This window comes from Eumetopias jubatus, unplaced genomic scaffold, assembly GCF_037043125.1.
Source record: "Eumetopias jubatus isolate StellerSeaLion01/CBP00866 unplaced genomic scaffold, mEumJub1_p1.0 scaffold_9, whole genome shotgun sequence".
NCBI lineage: Eukaryota > Metazoa > Chordata > Mammalia > Carnivora > Otariidae > Eumetopias > Eumetopias jubatus.
This window is the reverse complement of record NW_028274815.1, coordinates 132,354,513-132,371,789: the sequence shown is the minus strand read 5'-3', so window position 1 is coordinate 132,371,789 and position 17,277 is coordinate 132,354,513. Positions and strand designations below refer to the sequence as shown.

General features: G+C 41.5%; 1 long non-coding RNA gene across 1 annotated transcript; it reads right to left on the bottom strand.

Moving 5' to 3' along the window:
* Positions 1–6,119: 6,119 nt before the first annotated feature.
* On the bottom strand, positions 6,120–11,587 carry LOC148163618 (uncharacterized). Its single transcript, XR_015768881.1, has 3 exons — positions 11,395–11,587; positions 11,065–11,261; positions 6,120–6,236 (listed from the first exon to the last, which is right to left on the bottom strand). It is a non-coding gene; the product is annotated as an uncharacterized LOC148163618 (long non-coding RNA).
* Positions 11,588–17,277: the final 5,690 nt, after the last annotated feature.

The window sequence follows — 17,277 nt, the reverse complement described above, 5'->3', positions numbered from 1 at the left end:
TAGGCATCGTGGACCACATGACGTCTTTGGCAATACTTAACCCTGCCATCGTCACACAAAAGCAACTAATAAACAATAAACAGCAAGCAGGGCTGTGTTCTAATAAAACTTTATTTATAGACACTGAAATGGAATTTCCTGTAATTTTCATGTGCTGCAAAATGTTGTTCTTTTATTTTTTTAATTTTTTAAAAATATTTTATTTATTTATTTGACAGAGAGAGACACAGTGAGAGAGGGAACACAAGCAGGGGGAGTGGGAGAGGGAGAAGCAGGCTTCTGCTGACCAGGGAGCCCGATGCAGGGCTTGATCCCAGGACCCTGGGATCATGACCTGAGCCGAAGGCAGATGCCCAACAACTGAGCCACCCAGGCGCCCCAATGTTGTTCTTTTAAAAATTTTTTTATTCCAACAAGTGGAAAATGGAACAACTATTCTTAGGCAGTGGGCTGGATTTGGCTGCCCTCGGTCCCTTGTATGTCGACCCCTGCTTTACAGAGTACCTTCCCTGGCCATCTGCCCCCAAATTATAGGTACACATACACACACACCCCATTTTTCATATCCTTTCTGAATAGGGTCTCATGATCTGGCTTTCTCTATATTTATTCTTTGTCTTTTTCTTTAAGTAGGCTCTACACCCAGCGTGGAGCCCAACATGGGGCTTGAACTCAAGACCCTGAGATTGAGATTTGAACTGAGATCAAGAGTCTGTCGCTTAACTGACTGAGCCACCCAGGCTCCCCTTTCTTTATGTTTAACTTACTATCTTCATTTTTATCTCTTCTCCCAAAGTTCCAACTGTAAGCTCCATGAGGGCAGGAACTTTTGTCTGTTTTGGTGCACTAAGGTGTCCTGATGTCCCTAATCTACCTGGCATATAGGGGAAGCTCAACACAAGCTGTTGCATGAGAAAAGAGTGCAGACGATGTCTGGTGGTATCCACTCTCAAGCGCTATCTCCAAAGAGCAGGGAAAGAGGGAGGAAGGTACATTTGCTGAGCACACTCTCTGTTCAAGCATCAGGCTTTACGCTCCGTACGTGCCAGATGTAGAATACTTTTCAGCTGAGAGCAGGGGTTAGCATGGGGAGACAACATGTTTGTGGATGATGATGCAGTGTGGTTGGCAGGGATGCACTTCGGTTCCCAGACCTGGGTCCTGCCTCAGAATAACCTGACAGAATTTTCCAGAAATGAAGTCTCCCAGGCTCCACACCGCACTTACCGACATCAGAATCCCTTGAGAGTCAGGCAGCTACGAGATTACATCCAGACTCCACCAAATACTGACTATATGACCTTGGACAAGTTACTTAATCTTCCTGAGTGTTTACTGCAAAATGGAGATAGTAATTACCTCATAGAATTGTCACAAGGATCCCCTGAGCTCATGTAAGTGAATCGCTCAGCACAGCGCTTGGCACATTGTGTACAATAAATAATAGCTCTTGTTTACTTTTCGTTAGAAAGGCATGCTCACTATGGAATAAATAATGAAATACAGATCAGCAAAAATAAGGCAAAAAAAAAGTCATTCTAGTTCCCCAGAATAACTACTGATAATGTTCTAATGTACATCCTTCCAGATTTTGATCTCTCTGTGTGCTTTTTTTTTTTCCCCCCTCCGTGTGCTTTTTAACACACTACCAGCATTGGGTTGCTTGTCATCTTAAACCGCCCCAAGGAATTGACCCTGAATTGGATCAAGGCAGCAGGTCGAACTGCTGGTTAATAGAGAATATAGAGAACAGAGAAACAGAGACCAGAGAAACAGAGAACAGAGAAACAACTCTAACTCTATCAACTGCTGGATAATAGAGAATAACTGAACGTGGGAGGGTTGCCATCAGCAGAGTTTCAGACGTGTGGATCTCGGCAGGACAAACACCCTCAGTTTCCTCCACAAATAAACTGCAAGGAAAAAGGGGTCGCGCATCCTCCGGGGCAGTGCTGTCTAGATAGCACTTTCTGCGATGATGGAAATATTCTGTATCTGCATTGTCCAGTGTGGAAGGTGCTATTCCACAACATGTGAGGCCACTGAACGCTTGAAATGTGGCTTGTGTACCTGACTGAATTTTTTTGCTGTATTAAAATTCATTGATTTAAATAGCCACACGTGGTCAGTGGCTACTATGCTGAACTGTGCAGCTAGATTAAAAGGGGCTTAGACACATGTCATCCCAACCGCACCGTAAAGACCTTGTTTTGTTTCTCAAATAAATTAAACACAACACAACACAACACAACAACAAAAAAAAACCCATGAGACAAATGAGGGCAATTTATTTTATGTAATTTATTCATTTCTGAGACCATGAGGGAAATTCAAACACTGGCAAAAATCTTTGATAATATTAAAAACTTTTTGCTAATTTTGTAAGGTGTGATAATGATATTGTGATGATGCTTTTTAAAAAAGTCCTTAGCTTGGGGCACCTGGGTGGCCCAGTCAGTTATGTGTCCGACTCTTGATTTTGGCTCAGGTCATGATCTCAGGGTCGTGAGACCGATCCCCAGGAAGGGCTCGTGCTCAGCGGGGAGTCTCCCTCTCTCCCTCTCTCCCTCTCTCTCTCTCTCTCTCCCTCCCTCCCTCCTCCTCCCTCTGCCCCTCCCCTCCCCGTCCACTCTCATGTGCGCGCGCGCACGTGTGCATTCTCTCTCTCTCAAAAAATAAATAAAATAAAGACACAGTTTTAAAAGGTCCTTATCTTTTAGAGATCCTAAAATATCAATAGATGAAATTATACAGTACCTAGGATTTGCATCAAAATAACATAGCAAAAGAAGTAGGCTGTAGATGACAGAAGAGGTTCGGGAGTTGATAGTTGTTGAAGCTGTATAATGAGTAGATGGAGGTTCATTACACCCTTCTCTCTATTTTGCTTGAAATTGTCCATATATAAGAAAAATTTTGTAATCCTCTGGCTTTATGTCTTTTTCTTCTGTAGGGAGGGCCATCGTAAGTGAACACTGACATTTCTAAATGGAAAGGTATCCATTCTATAAGTATTAATAGAGTTTTAAGAGGAAGACAAAACAGTTTCTCTACACAAGTTCCAGTCAGGCCTCATGTTACCAGCTTCCTTTAGGAGGGCTGAGACCGTTCCCATTCTCTGTGGTATTCACATACCGAACTCAAACTGCCAGGACAGAGGCCACTAGTTGCCCCAATATCTGTCTCCCCTTCTCCATCAGCAATAAAATCCCAACTTTTAGTTGGCATGTGGCCACCCAGATAAAAGAGTGTTTCCTGAGCTTCCTTTGGCCTTGGAGGGGTGGCTATATGACTGTATTCTAACTAGTGATCCGTAAGGGGGAGTGGTATAGATGGCTTCCGGGAATTGTCTTTAAGGAGGATGTTTCCTTTTCTGACCTTCCCACATTCTTTCTGTTTACTGGAATGTGGTCTGATGGCTGGAGCTTGAGCAGCAAGTTTGGATCATGAGGCTAAAGCCACATGAAAGACAGGCCAAGCAGTAAAATAGAAAGAGCCCAGTTGCTGACATGATGGAGTGCCACAGAGCCCTAGACAGACACAAACCTTTGTTTCATGAAGGAGAAATAAACTCTTACATGATGTTTTTCTATTATTCACAACTGATTCTGATCCTAATTAATATGGTTGCTAAATTTTATTTTTATCAATTCCCTAATATGTATTGAATATTTACTCTGTAGGTCCTATCATGCTAATTGCTTTGAGAGAGGCAAGATAAAAGTTGCAGAATCAACACATAAAGGATTTTTCAATTGCACTGAAAGATAACCAAAATGTAAGATAATTAAGATGTGATTAAATAATAAAACTAGCTAGTATGTATTGAGTACCTATTATGTGCCAGACAGTGTTCTAAGTACTTTACACATATTAACTAATTTAGTTCTCACAGCGAGATTGAAAGTTATTTACAGGTGTGTAAACAGAAGCACAGAGAGGTTAAGGAACTTGTCCAAGCCACACAGCTTATAAACTGTGAAGAGAGGACAGACAGATGGTATGGATCAGGAAGGTTTCCGAAGGAGAGAAAGAGCTTGGACCCCAAGTATTTTAGCCTTTGTGAGTCCCTTCCTCCGAAAAAGGATATTAAAAATTATGTTTGGCCATTGCATTGGCATAAAGATGGATATAATCCCGGCTGGACTATTATTCCAGATTCATTATTGCCACATTAATTTTTCTTCTAGCTTTGGGAGAAATTAAGATAAAAAAACATTTTTGAGGGCCCTGAAAAGTATCATGGGGCCCAAGTACTAACCCTTATTCCTCAAGGAGAAGCCAGCCCTCACAGCGCTGTGTCATTTTTCTACTGAGCACTTCTTCCAACTCTGGTTAAAAACTTCCTGCACGGTGAGGCTGCGAACACCTGAATCTAACTCTCCTGGGGTCACACTCAGAGCGTCAGTGACCTCTAGTCTCCCAGGGAAGGCCCGGCCAATCTGCATTTTTAATCAAGCTGTTAGTAATTCTAATGATTACAAATGGTTGAGTTCCATTAGAATTAGCTGTTTAATGTCCGTTTACCTAGCTAAGACTTGGCCTCTGGCTGGGACTCTTTTTGTGTGTGCAGTTCTGCATTTCCGCACCAACACAAAAGCTGGCACGTAGTGGGTGCTCAATAAATGTTCAATGACTGGGGCGCCTGGGTGGCTCAGTCGTTAAGCGTCTGCCTTCGGCTCAGGTCATGATCCCGGGGTCCTGGGATGGAGCCCCACATCGGGCTCCCCGCTCCGCGGGAAGCCTGCTTCTCCCTCTGCCACGCCCCCTGCTTGTGTCCCCTCTCTCGCTGTGTCTCTCTGTCAAACAAACAAACAAATAAATAAATAAATATTCAATGACTGAGGGGAAAAAAAGGAAGGTGCCGGGCTTGTCATGGCTGTAGGAAAGTAACTATATTTTCAAGGACCTGTGAGTCTTAAAGGAGTCAGTGTAGCCCTGCCCCCTAAAATATTGCCTGGTAGAGTAGGTCTACAACAGAAATATGTTGTTGAATGGCTGCCCGTGGGTGTAAGATTTTCATACAGTGCACACTATCGTGATTTTACTCGGATTATGGGATTAATAGGCTCATACATATTTTTAGATTTATTTGAATTCCAGATCTGTGATGTCAAAGACATAAGAAATCCATGGATTTGACATAGATGATTTGTTTGGCGGCACTTGCTTACTGTATTTTCCTTTAGTTAAAGTCTGGGTGAAGCAAAAACATCCACTTCTCTGTGAAGGGACTGGCACAGGATTGTGCATTCATGGTGTTTGGCTTATGGGCATAAATCCATTTTGCTCAATACGAATTAAAAAGTTCACTGAACTCTTTCATTCAGTGAAATCATTTCCACTTTTTCTTGTGGGATTTACACTGAATGTAAGATGAGAGCCTTCAGGTCTTTTCATCAAACACAGAATGGAAAGCTTAATTAAATTATACTTGTCATAGCATCTGCATGTGTCCCTTAGTGTTTAGCAACTTGATAATAAAGACAAGTTCTAATGACCCATGTAAGTTCTGCATACTTCACTTGGGTTCCAGAGATAGCTTTTCTTTCTCTTATTAAAACTGCACTGCAATAGGCACAGTGTCTCCTGCATTTAAAAATTGGGGGGGGGGGGCGGGATGCCTGGGTGGCTCAGTGGGTTCAGCGTCTGCCTCCGGCTCAGGTCATGATCCCAGGGTCCTGGCATCAAGCCCCCAACGGGCTCCCTGCTCAGTGGGGAGTCGGCTTCTCCCTCTAGCCCTCCCCCCTCTCATGTGCTCTCTCTCTCTCTCTCTCTCAAATAAATAAATAAAATCTTTTAAAAAAATAAAAAAACTAAAATTGAGTCCTTTTCTTTTCTCACTTTCTCTTTAGAAGGAGGAAGAGACAGATCATGAGAACAGAACTGATATTAGGAATTTGGCCCAAGAAAAGAAGTTTCCAGGGACAGTCATGATGTCCATGTAGGTACAATTTGACTTAATGTTCTTTTTATTTCATCGTGGATGGTTATAAAGTACAGAATGAGGACCCCCCAAAATTGTGACTTATCCAAGAAAATGATATATTTTTTTCTACTTGTGGTTTAGTTTATTGACACCCAAACCTGCTTTATAAAAGATGACATATTTACCACATTACACATTTAAAGATTAAAGAGTATTTCTGGGGCGCCTGGCTGGCTCAGTTGGTGGAGCATGTTACTCTTGATCTTGGGATCGTGGGTTCAAGGCCCACGTTGGGTGGAGAGATTACCTAAAAATAAATAAATAAATAAATAAATAAATAAATAGTATTTCTTGTATATTTAAAAATGTGCAAGAAAGATTCATATTCACATATAAATATATTTTAAAATACATAATTATATAAAAGGTGAAACAGAACTTTTATTTATGGACATCTGAGTAACTAGAAAATATAATTAAGCAAAATATATATTCTCTTAAGCATTATGGCTAGATCTTATTTGTTGTTTGTTAGCCTGGTTGTGCAGCACCCCCCCTTTTTTGTTTCTCGTTTGCTTATTGATTGCTGTTTTTTAAGATAGTAACTAGGAGTCCTTCAGCTAGTGGATAAAATCCACCAAGTTTTAACATTTTTGATTTAAGTTTTACAAGTATTTAAAATGGATTGAAATGAATCTGCCTGTCCAGAGCTAAACCATCGAGGACTTACTCTTAGACATAAGCCGTGTTTACCTAACTGGGGAAGCACTTGGTGGTTGTGTTGCAACAACCAACTTGGCTGGGAGATTTAAAGGAAATATTAGTGGGTAGATATAAAGCTTTGTCCTAGATCAAGGTCACATGCCTTCTCGTCCGTCCTCAGTGGGTTCCGACTCACCATTCAATACAAGTCTCTGAAGTGAGACACCCCGATTTTCACCCACACCCTCGTGATAGTAGAAAAAAATTCGGCCTCTGGGACAGAGGTCAGTGAGCTAAGTCACTTCATTGAAGGTTTGCAGGCTGCAGTAATCCCTGGGGGCAGCAAAGAGTAATGGATTGGAGCATGGCGCTTAGCTGTGTGATCTTGGGTAGGTTGGTCAACATTTCTGTGCCTTGGTTTCTTCCTCTGTAAAACAGCATCTGCCCTGTACAACTGGAAGAAGGATTCACTGAACTAATCCATAGAAAAAGCACACAACAGCGCCCGAGATGCGGTGAACAGCATGTAGAGAAGGCTTGCCATCTTTGCAAAGTGAGTTGGGGACAACTCCCTCTCTCACAAAGGCTACTGCTCACAAGTAAGAGGGAGGTGGTCTCTGCCCACTGCGGGGAAGTCGTTTACTGAAAGGACAGAGTTTTCTTTCACGTGTTTCAAAAATGGAACTGTTCGCAGGAAGGGAGAGAAAATGCTGACTTCTCCCAGCCTCCCTGGCTCCCAGGCTCCCAACCTCCCAGCCCGCAGCACCAGGGAGGAGGGGCTTTGAGAGTCCAAGGGACTTTTAGCTGAGTAATAAAGCAATATTCCTGGTGAACACCACCTTCCCGTCCTTCTCTCCATGATTGTAAAACTGTAACAGAATGTTCAAGGTCTCCAAGGTTTTTACAAAAATCACTTGAGAAAGACTGCCCTGGAATCATCAATATTTAACCCATGCTTACCGGGCATATTTGAAATAAGTGAGGCCTATGAAGTGTCTGATGTTTTGTCATGAAACTCTGCAATGTTTTTTCTCCGGGTGTTAGTAATAACCACCCATTGTGTGAATTACACCATGTGAGTTGCGCAAAAAGCGGTGATAGTTTTTAAAAATATTTTTTTTCCTCCAAAATGACCAGAAAAAGAAAATCACTGTGGGGGGGAAAAAAACACAAGACGTGAAAAAGAAACACACACAGAGGAAATTTTAAAATCACTGGTGACTATTAGTAACATCTTAGTGGATGAGAAAGTTTTTTAAAAAGTCCCTCGTGTGTGGTGTGGAATCCGGGATTTTTTTTTTTTTAGGTGCCGGGATAAAATTGATACCACAGTAAACACAAGGAGAAAAAGAGGAAGTCATTCGACACTGATACCAGAATCTAGACCACTTCCTTTTCAGACAGGTGCATCCCCCATTGGGAGAAAGGACCAGAATCTTCAAGGTAGGGCGTAGAAACAAGAATTGACTATCCCTTGGGAATCCTAAGAATTGAAAAGTATAGGCTGAATGTAAAAGCAACAGGTATAGGAGAGGTGCCTGGGTGGCTCAGTTGGTTGGGCGACTGCCTTCGGCTCAGGTCATGATCCTGGAGTCCCGGGATCGAGTCCCGCATCGGGCTCCCTGCTCGGCGGGGAGTCTGCTTCTCCCTCTGACCCTCTTCCCTCTCGTGCTCTCTCTCTCTCTCTCTCTCTCAAATAAATAAATAAATAAATAAATCTTTAAAAAAAAAAAAAGCAACAGGTATAGGAGAGCGTAGAGTCTGGATACAGAAGAGAACATTCAGACCCTGGGTATAAGGGACAGGCCGTGTAGGGGGAGGACCAGTACTCCCCCAGGAGTCCTGGACTGAAGTTTGGGCTCTGCCATAAGTCTGTGACCTTCAAAAGGTCACAGTCTCTCCCAGCCACGGTTTCCCAATCTGTACAATGGGCAAGTGTGCTTCCCTCTTCTCCTTGCAGAGCCATCTGAAGATAATGTATCTGTAAAATCCTTTTTAATAGTACAGGGCAAACACAATGTGTTGTGTCGAAGAGGCACAATTCCAAGCATTTCCTGTATTGTTTGGACCAAAACATTGTTTCCTTGTCTACATTATTTATCTACAAGGCCTTATAGTTGTTTGCAACGATGAAATAGGCTGTTTCCACGGTGCCTGTTTAGAAAGTTTGGTGGTTTAACTCTTAGTTAAAGGGCTCTTATCTAAAAGTCATGTTTTTAAAAACGAGGACCCGGAAACCCTCTTCCACAACCAGAAAGAGAGGGGATGACGCTGTCCTGGGGTTAGAACCACCTCACTCACAGTTTATTCCTGCCCCCCCCCCGTGTGTGTTGACTGTCTCTGGACACAATTTAATGGCCTCAACATCAACACGCTTGATAAATGGATCAAGACGGCGGTATTTCCTCGCGAACGCATTCTCCTCTGGATCCCAGCTCGGGCCCCGTTCTGTAGGTCTCGGGCCATAAATATGTAATGCCTCCTTGGAACATGGGCCTGCCTATCTGTGGGCCCACGCCCACTTGTTGTTGCACATGAAACTTGGAGGCGGGCCAGGGGTATGGGCAAACTGCTGTGCCAGAACTGGCTAATCACAGCCCCCCCCCCACCCACAGGGACAGAGGCCCCTCCGCTGCTGTGGACTGGGCAGGCGCTTTCTCAGAAGCCTGCCCTTCTGGTGAGGCAGTCACCCTTTGGGGCATCAGGGGTCTTTGTTAAATTACTCCCTTCTTCAGCTCATTTGGCCGGCTCTCTGGATTTAGGCCACGGTAACTGGCTGGCTTTTCTGAGCCTGCTTTTGGCACAGGTAGGAAAGGAGGAGAAAAAAAAATGGTGTAAGCAAGTTTCGAAATCTTAGATCATTTCATGAATGACTCAGTGTTTCCTTTTGGAAAAGTGCAATAATTGGCTTTCATTAATAACTTAGCTTTGGGGAAAAAAAGGTTCTAAATATTGAGAAGCCTTTTGTACTACCTGAACACAGCTACCTTCCAATTTTCATTTTTATAGCTTCCAGAGGGGTTTCATTCACTTGATAATGTGGGCTCGTTGAAAAATAAACTGTCACATACTTCCTCCTTCAGGCTTCCTGTTCTTTCTGAGAAAAGCATTGGGGTTGTCTCTCTCTCTTTCCTTTTTTTTTTTTTTTCCATTTGAGAAGTATTTCAAAATATAATGTATCAAATCAACAGGTTGTACACCTTCCACTTACACAATGTTGTGTGTCAATTATGTCTCAGGAGAGCTGGGGTGGGGAGGGAATATTTAAAGTATAAAGCTATTCCTCTTCTTGGAGAGACGAGTTACAGTCAGCTCCGGAAGAGCAGTCTGCCATTTCTCTCTTCATAGAATGAGATTCTCATTCCTACAGAATAGTTCTGAATGTAGGAAGTATGTAACTAAATATATTTCTAAAATTACCTTTAATTCATTCGAGCACGTTTCAATCTTTGAATTAAGCAAACGAAGGAGCAAAACAAAAACAAAACAAAACCTCTCTTCCTTTCTGTCTCTCTCCACACGTAAACAATCCTGAGGTTTTAATACAGAAGATATCCATTCTTCCGGCATTCGTGCTGTTGAATCCAAGCTATAAACCCAGAAGATGTCTCAAATGACTCATTACTGGAATAAATGTTTCTAATGTTAAAGGTATGCAAATAGAGCATAATGGGTGAAGGAAGACTCTGTGATATGATAAATAAAGCTGAGAATAGGACTGTGGTCACTGTGGACTCTATTTGCATACGGGCTTATCTTGTTTTTAAGGCAGGAGGGGAGAAAAAAGAGGAGGAAGAGAAAAATCCCGACTTTCATCACAAGGCTCTCAAAATACAACTTCATAATAAGGCACAACACTCCAAGCCATGTTAACGAGCAAAAAAGTGCTTAGTGTGGAAGAATCCCAAACCCATTAAAAACGTTTTCTAGAATATAGAAAGCAAACACGGGACTAGCCTCAGGTCATCTTACTGAGAAAATTGCACAATCAAACTTTTTGTCGCTCGGTTCGGCTGTGTTAGGTCAGGACTGATTCTGTTACGACTCGGGTTTCAGGAGTCTGCCCTGCTTAGGTTGTTGGGCTCATCGCTACCTGGGTCCCTGACTAGTTCTCCAAGCGAGACGGACCGTCCGATTAGAAGAGAGAAAGACAAAAAAAGAGAGACGCACAGTGGATTCTCTAGCTATATATCAAATTACAAATCTTGCAATGTTTACTACAAGCCAGAAGCACCTGTTGTCATTTTGGAAGGGAAGCTCCAATTGTACTTTTTTTTTTTTTTTTTTTACATCTCTGTAAACACATAGTATCATCATCCATGGTGTGCACTGGAGGAAACCATTGTTCACCCTTGTAAGGTGGAAATATTACAAGGAAATAGGATGAGCAAAGTCCATACTGACTCAGGAGGAGAATGGGTTTAAATAAATACCTCAGAAAATGTCTACATTAATCCCATGAGGTGGAGGGGGAGGAGCGGAGGAAGTACATCAGGAGGCAGGTGCCCTGAAGAAGACCTTGTGTGGGTGCTCACCCGAGCATCGCCTCTCGCTCTGGGTTGCCGCAAATCGGGACACCGGGTCCACTTCCAGTAGCCCATCCACCGTCTTCTGGGGCGGGCGTGTCGGGCTGCGAATAGACCAGGTACACATGCTGTGAAGATTCATCTCAGAAATAGCTTTAGATGTCTCCATTTTATATGGTTCGATAATCAGCTTAGGGGGGGCGCTGTCAAGGCCTCTCTGACAATTTACTTACTCACGGGCAAAATGGAGAAGGTGTCCTATTTTGAGTGAAGTTGGATTCTGGAGTGGAAAGCCAGAGGAGGAGGAGGTCAGGAACCTCAGGTCTTGGGAGACAGAGGGGGAATGTGTCTTATATAACGAGCTTGGTCCCTGAAGACTGCAATTCAGACATATGTGCTCCTGGACTTACAGCATCTACATGTGTGTTTCTTAAAGAAGGGAGTACCCTCTTCTGATATCAAATTCAGGAAGCAGAAAGGATACACAGAGAAACACCAGTCTCCCTCCTACTGTGGTTATCCAACCTCCCAGGGCCCTCCCTCAAAGTCACCACGACTGGAGCGGAGCTAAGATTTTTTTTAAAGGAGATTAAGTGCCCTCTCAATCTGGTTTTCCTTTACGGTGTGAATATCCTTTTTGTGGTCTTTATTCCTGGTTAATAGACTCTGAAATATCTTAAGATACAGAAGGAGTAAGAGAGCTTCCTGGTATCAAAGTCTTTACCTGTTAGGGTTTGAATTCAACTGTCAGTGAAACTTTTTTTTTTTTTTCCTCTGTTTCACTTTTCAGAGAGATTCTGCACCATCCTACCTGACCAGGAGTTGTGTGTGTGTGTGTTTGTGGGGCGGGGGAGCAGGATGGGGGTACAGCATCCTTATTTTGTAGATGTTAAAAGGGAAAGAAAACAAGACATGATTTAAGAATCTGACATTATTTTTAACATCTGAGAAAAATCATCACTATGAATGATCAAATGAAGAAAAGCAGGCTACTACCAAGTATTGGGCCATTTTGAAAAAACTGCAGGGAAACACAGCAACATAGGAACCATGACTATTAAGTGTTATGTGTTAACTTTAGGGGTGTTTTCTGCACTTTTTAGAATTTTCTACAAAGAACATGGGTGGCTCAGTTGGTTGGGCTTCTAACTCTTGATTTTGGCTCAGGTCATGATCTTAGGGTCATGAAATCAAGCCCCGAGTTAGGCTCCACGCTCAGCGCAGAAATGCTTAAGATTCTTTCTCTCTCCAAAAAAAAAAAAAAAAAAAAAAAAAAAAAAAAAAAATTCTACAATGAAGAGTAAGTCTTCTATCATAAAAATAAAGAACTATTTTTAAAGACTTGTCCACAGCATACTAGGGTGTACCCTGTAATCTTCTCTAAGCGATAAAGTTTGAGTGCGCTTGTATTGTACAATAGGGCAGGTAACCTAATGATGCTCTTTGAGCTCACTGTGCAGTTATCCTGGATAATCCTGATTCATCTGCTGCGGCTTCTACTACATTCTAATCACATGTGTTCAACACACATTTGTATATAGTTTCATCATAGGTCTCATTTCTGTATCTATCCCCAGAGTTTGGAAGATGGTATTTTTAACACCACGCAGGACATTCTGTATCAGGTCAATAAATGTAAATTTGAATATCGAGGAGCTGATCAGTCTTTCCTCTCTTTTTTTTTTTAAGATTCTTATTTTCTTCATTTGAGAGAGAGCGAGCGCAGAAGCAGGGGGAGAGGCAGAGGGAGAGGGAGAAGCAGACTCGCGGCTGAGGCAGCCAGGAGCCCGATGCGGGGCCCCGTCCCAGGACCCGGGGATCATGACCTGAACCAAAGGCAGATGCTCAACCATCTGAGCCACCCAGGCGCCCCCTGATCAGTTTTTCTTGAAGGGCTGCTCCTGACCCCTCCAATAAGCCTGAGCATAGATGATAGACATTCTACCCATTATTCTATAAAGACCCCTGGTAGTAGCTCCCTGGCTTGATCAACTTAATGATTCATTTACACTTGTAATGTTATTTTTCAGTTGTATGCTTCTGTGTGCCTAAAGTAAAAAGGACAAAAATAAGTCTGAGGGGGAAAAAAACATTCTAATTGCTTTCAAATGTCCCAATAAACTCAAACCCTTCTCTTCTTGCTCAAGAATTTCCTTGCCAGATTATTACACACTTGCTTGCCAACTCTCTAGCTTTCTCTTATTTTCCTAATCTTTGGAACTATAGACGATATTAAGTGTTGCTAGCTGTTTGGAAAATGTAAATATTTTCAAAAGACTTAAACATTCATATGTCATAGGAAAGATTAAAAAAAAAAATCAGATCTCTGCTCTTAAAAAGAACGAAAAGTTTAAGAATCAGAAAATAACAAAACAACCTTAAGCCCCCAAGAAGAAAGAGGTGTTGTTGTTTTGTTTCTCACATTCATGTTTAAATAACCATTCTGTTATCTTCAACTGTAGTTCCTACTGAGAACGGCCCAACAAACGGCCAGTCTCTATGACTAAGGAAATACTTCAACTAATGATCTACTGATAGGCCAAGAAATATCAACAAGGCCAGGAGGCCTTGAAGGTCACTATCTAACAGACGGTGGCACCAGCTAGATGATGAGGTAGCAGTGACTATACCCAAACCATCGCACAGTTTGCTAAGATTATTTCAGTACATCGACCAACTCCCGGTGGCACATCACCTGGGTTCTCTGTAAACAGAATACAGTGGGATATCCTGTGAGTGGTGGGTGCCTATATTCAAAGTAGAAGCTTTGAATTATTACCAGTTAAAATTCCAGCATTTCTCTGATATATTTACAGTGTTTTGCTGCATACTTGGAAAGTAGGAAAGACATAAAATCTTTAATAACTTGGAAAAGTAAAGAGGAGGGTGGAAATGGTTTTTTTTTTTTAAGATTTTATTTATTTATTTGACAGAGAGACAGAACAAGTAGGCAGAGCGGCAGGCAGAGAGAGAGAGGGAGAAGCAGGCTCTCCCCTGAGCAGGGAGCCGGACGTGGGGCTCGATCCCAGGACCTGGGGATCATGACCTGAGCCGAAGGCAGCGGCTTAACAGACTGAGCCACCCAGGTGCCCCTGGAAATGGTTTTCTAATGTACAGAAATGGAAAGAGACAAAATGTTTTAGAGTGAGTTAAGATATCTTTTTTTCACAAGCAAAATTCTGACTTAGATATGAATACTATCCTCCAAATATTTATAAAAACAATTTTATTTCAATCTTGATTTCTTTGGAAGTGAAAGAAGACTCAGCTTCTTGGATTCGTGATCATGTTTTACAATGTACTGTTTTTATAAACTTTCTTTTTTTTTAAAGATTTTATTTTTTTAAAAGATTTCATTTATTTGAGAGAAAGAATGAGAGAGAGAGAGAGAGAGAGAGAGAGCACATGAGAGGGGGGAGGGTCAGAGGGAGAAGCAGACTCCCTGCCGAGCAGGGAGCCCGATGCGGGACTCGATCCCGGGACTCCAGGATCATGACCTGAGCCGAAGGCAGTCGCTTAACCAACTGAGCCACCCAGGCGCCCTTAAAGATTTTATTTTTAAATAATCTCCACCCAATATGGGGTTCGAACTCACAACCCCAAGATCAAGAGTCAATTTCTCCTTTGACCGAGTCAGCCAGGTGACCCTATAAACTTTCTTTTCTTTTTTTTTAATTTCTTAAAAAGATTTTATTAATTTATTGTAAAGAGAAAGAGAGAGTGAGCAAGCAAACAGGGGGAGGGAGAGGTCATGATCCCATGACGTGATATCATGACCCAGACCCAAAATCAAGAGGAGGATGCTCAACTGACTAGTTGGCTACCCAGTCGCCCCTCTAAACTTTATTTTCAAGAAAAAATATATATGACATCTTCAGGTCTCCAAAAAGACAATATAATCATCATGGGGCAATTTTTATGTCCCTCATAGTGTCTTGTGATATAAGGAGGGAGTAGAGAAACTGAGTCAGGGATGAGGTCAAACCAAGCTTTTTACATGACCCAAGAACACCAAAAGGCTATAAGTCAATTTAATTTAAGCTAGTGCCCTTGGCTCTGGATTCGACTTGACATATTTGTTAAAGGACATTAATTTTAAAATACATTTTTCATCATAATTATTATGTAAGTGTTACAAAAAGTCATTACTCTCTGGGGCCAGAAGGAAAGGATTTTGTTCTTAAAAGAACCCGTCAATGGTTGGTTTACCCCACTAAACAACATCAGTTGTTCCCAAATGCCAAAAGATGTCTTCAGAAGAAATAGAATTCCTAAGTGGGGCTTCTTTGCTCCCTCTTAGACCCTTGAGAAGGCAGGTTTGCCACTGAGGCAAACATTTGCTTTCTCTTGGGGTGTAAGACTATGGACTTATCTATTCCCTTACTTACAGTTAAGGTCCTTAATTAAGAAGCAAATATAAATCTCTCAGCCTGGTGGTCAAAGAGGAGAAGCATTCTTTGAAAAGACATAGTTTAAGGAAGAGAAGACTGAAAGGAAAAAAATGGAATGATGCTGCATCGAACAGATTTTTAGGATCCCTCAAAGGGACAAAAACCATGTTTTCCAAATAGTATTTTTTTAAGTATCTGTCAAATCTGTCATTCACCTGCTTAGGATTATTTTACATTTCTTCAAAACCTCTGAAGTTCAAAGTAAATAATTGTTACAACAGTTAAAACCAATGTTTACAAGGAGAATGTTCCCCAGGAATTTGACATTTCAATTAAGATTGCCATAGTGTTGCCCCTGCCTTTTCAAAGATGATCAAATATATCACATTGGAAAACCGTGTAATCTTGTTTGGAAATCTTCCTCATGCTCTTGCATCCTGTATGAGTTCTGCCAGAGAACTTTAATACAAATCAGAAACTTAATTTAAGTCATTGGTACTAAAAAAGAAACTTCTGGCCCAGTACTTTGAATCTTTTGATTATTAATAACCAAGCGAATTGTGTTTTCAAGTTGGTGAAGTGTTCATTTATTCTGCTTCCAACTGTGATCTCTGCATACACAGGGTGTCCGGGAAGTCTGGAGGCAAAGAAGAATATGCATAATGTTATCATGGACATCTTCGATCTGCAAAAACTAGAATACAATAGAATAGAGTATGATAGAATAAAATAGAACGAAACAGAACAAAGGAAATTGTTAAAGTACATATTAAATAAATAACATTGTCTCTGTTTCCAGACTTTATGGAATTCCTCTGTGAGAACCTGTGGGGGTGTGTGGAGCCAATGAGTAGCTGGATGAAATGGGAAACTCCACTGCAGGAAGAGCTGCTTTTCTGATGCTGCTAATTAAGGCATGTGGAACCCTTCCTTCTGAGTCAGCTTGGAGGTATGTGGAACTCTGTGCTGCTAGCTGCTTACATGATTATTGCATGAAACTTCGGAAGTAAAAGCAGAGTATCTTGCCACTTAACATTTAAGAGGCAAGAGGTGATGTGTGTGTGTGTGTGTGTGTGTGTGTGTGTGTGTGTGTGTGTTTAAATGGTTCCTAATCTTGAAAATGGTCTGTGGCAGCTGGGCTTTTTATCAGGCGATCGTATTTACAGCATAGTCTCAGATGGCAGGGTGCTATCCCAGGGAGAGGATTTGGACCATTTATGAGCTCACGTTAAGGTTCACAGGCTTATCACAACGTTCTGGGGATTCACTACTATTACACAGCAATAAAAACATCTCTGTGGACTGTCAACTCTTCTTATTTTTAATGTCTTGTTGGTAAAATAAATATTAATTTGTTTTATTTCGAGGGTAATTCAAGCATATTATAGAAAATAATCCAAGAAAAATGGGAGGTAGAAAAAAGGTCATACATATCCCATTATCAAAAAACAACCATTTAAATTTTTTTAATTTAACATTTTTTAATAAACATTTTGCAATGTACACAAAGGTAGAGAGAATAGTAAAATGACCCCCCCATACCCAACACCCAGTTTTGCAATTTCTAGTTAACATTGCTTCAATTCTCCCGTTTTTAAAATTTGCTTAAGTATTATGAATTCTAACATGTCATTCTCCTCCTATATGTTTCAGGATCTATCTCTAAAAATATATCCATTTTTTTCAAATACCCCACAGTGCCTTTATCACAGCTAGGGAATTAACAGTA